The sequence below is a fragment of the Dioscorea cayenensis genome, chromosome 17 (assembly GCF_009730915.1).
Source record: "Dioscorea cayenensis subsp. rotundata cultivar TDr96_F1 chromosome 17, TDr96_F1_v2_PseudoChromosome.rev07_lg8_w22 25.fasta, whole genome shotgun sequence".
Taxonomy (NCBI): domain Eukaryota; kingdom Viridiplantae; phylum Streptophyta; class Magnoliopsida; order Dioscoreales; family Dioscoreaceae; genus Dioscorea; species Dioscorea cayenensis.
The window spans coordinates 7,570,133-7,572,652 of NC_052487.1; the positions used below are offsets into that span (position 1 = coordinate 7,570,133).

A 2,520-nucleotide genomic window follows, 5' to 3' on the forward strand; every position below is an offset into this window, starting at 1 on the left:
TGCCATTACCTACAAAATCAACATTCTCCACCGAAGAAACATCACCAATAGAGATCGGGCAATCGGAGGGAGCATGTCCTCCACCACACCTGGTGCAATTAGTCACGGCCGCCACTCTATTTGAAGTTAGAAGATCTAACTTCTTCCTCAAATTTTCCACTTGGGCCGCCAATGAAGTTACCGCATCTATCTCATAGAGACCGGACATCTTTTTCTTCTCCCTAACATTCCATTGGTAGCTGTTTAACCCTATTTCTTCAAACAACTGACGAGCCTCATCGGGGGTCTTGCTACCTAAGGTATCTCCTGCTGCCTCATCCAAGAGTTGCCTTGTACTCGGGTTTAAACCATTGTAAAAGGTTTGAACAATCATCCACTCCGGGAATCCGTGTTGCGGGCACTTCCTCAGGAGCTCCTTAAACCTTTCCCATGTCTCGAATAGAGACTCCAATTCCAACTGAACAAAGGATGAGATCTCGTTCCTAAGCTTCGCTGATTTTATAGGAGGGAAATAACGAGCTAAAAAAGCTTCCACCATCTCCTCCCACATGGCAATTGACGCTCTAGGTAACGAGTGTAGCCACTGCTTCGCTCTCCCCTTTAGGGAAAATGGGAAGGCTCTCAATTTGATGGCATCATCCGTCACACCATTTATCTTCAGCATATCACACACCTCAAGAAAGCTCTCTATGTGACTGTTTGGATCGGCCAAACCATTGAATTCTACGGATTGCTGCAACATGTGGATAAATGCCGGCTTCAACTCAAAGTTCTGAGCTGTAATTGGGGGACGCACAATACTCGATTGTGTCCCCAACACTGAAGGTCTGGCATAATCGAATAATGTTCATTGTTGCTCATTCTGTTCTGCCATGTTTTCAGATTCTTCTGCTTCCAAATCAGCTGGATTAGACTGTTCTTGCACAGGCTCTTTCCCTTTTCTTCTAAGTGTACGTTCAAGTTCGGGATCCTCTTCAATCAATATTGAGGGATTCCCTCGGGTCATAACCTGGAGATGCACCCAAAAAGAAAGAAAAAAGAATCAGAACAATAATAGGATAAGAAGATATGAAATAGAATGTATGGTAAAATAGCTAAGAAAACAAAGTGCAAAGTATCTCTAAACGCCTACTCCCCGGCAACGGTGCCAAAAACTTGACAAGATCCCCTTGCGTATATCCCGCAAGTGCACGGGTTTGTCGAAGTAATAATCCCGAGTGAGCGGGTATCAAATCCACAGGGAGTAGGGAATAAAAATACTTAATTCGATTCTTAGCTATGTGAAAGATCAATGATGATGAGTGTGACAATGATTCAATTCTCAATAATAAAAGCAACAAATAAGAGAGCAAAAGTAAAGAAGGGGGTAAGGTAATCGATAAAGATGGGGTACCCGGATAATGCTCCACCTAGGATAATTGTTTCAAGTGCAAGAACCCTCTATTATGCTTCCTAATCAATGCAATGGTGAGTCGTGGAAATCCTTAATTACATAGTCCCAAATCTAAGGTCAACTATGCCTAACTCTATACATGTCCCGGAGGAGAAATCGAACAATCTCAACACCTCGCACTCGCATAGAGTTGCAATAAACTCTAGGGATTCCAAGTGATAAATCTCTTCCTAATTATAGACCTAACCCTTTGGTCAAGGTGGAAGGTCCCTAACCACAATTGAGCCCTAGATACTAAGATAACCTCAACGCTTCACTCCGTTGCACGCGCAACTAAGCCCCAGCGGAAGTTCATCCCTTAGACCATTCACTCTATTATGACCACAAAGAACTCGAGGAACAGAGGTAGAATCTATCACGTCGGAGGGGAAAGGGGACGCCCCTGTACCTCTCGACTCACCCTCTCAACCCTCTCCAACCTAGATTTCTCTAACGCTCGTGGTATATCACTCACTCGCGAGGTTACCAACAAGAACTCTCAACCCTAGTATCACTCTAGGGGAAATGTTCATACAATCAAGCATTCAAGGTTGGAACTCACAATAAACATCAATTTATTGAAAGCATAATATAGAGATTCAAAGAAACGAATACATCCTAGGGTTCACAAATACCCAAGTACCCACTAGGGGTTTAGCTCTCCATGGAGCTAAGTACAATCAAAGAAATAGAATGTAAAAGCAATGAATCCATAAAGAAACCCCCTCGATGGTCGTGTCGCTGGTATTGTGGAGAAACGAATTTCCACACGCCCGTGTGGATCCTCTGAACTCCTGTTTTCTCGGTCGATTGTGAACAGTGCTGCTACAGTATTTTTCTACCTTGTTGCTGCAGTTCTCTGCTACAGTATCCGCCTGAATAGCTTCCCGAATCCATACTTTCATTGGAGTAACGCGAACGAGCACACGCTCACGTCATGGATCACTTGCTTCTTCAATGATAGGCACGTTGGTGGAGCTCTTGTTCTATGTGCATAAGTCGGAATGCTCTAGTATGGCTGCCTTTGTGCCCCTCCAAATGGATGTGCCAAACTCGAATACGAGGAGGTTGGCACACACTCTAGCATC

At 44.1% G+C, this 2,520-nt stretch overlaps 1 non-coding gene across 1 annotated transcript; it reads left to right on the forward strand.

The window, feature by feature from the left end:
• The first annotated feature begins 383 nt into the window (after positions 1-383).
• Positions 384-490, forward strand: LOC120281454. The gene has a single exon (XR_005542594.1). It is a non-coding gene; the product is annotated as a small nucleolar RNA R71 (small nucleolar RNA).
• Positions 491-2,520: the final 2,030 nt, after the last annotated feature.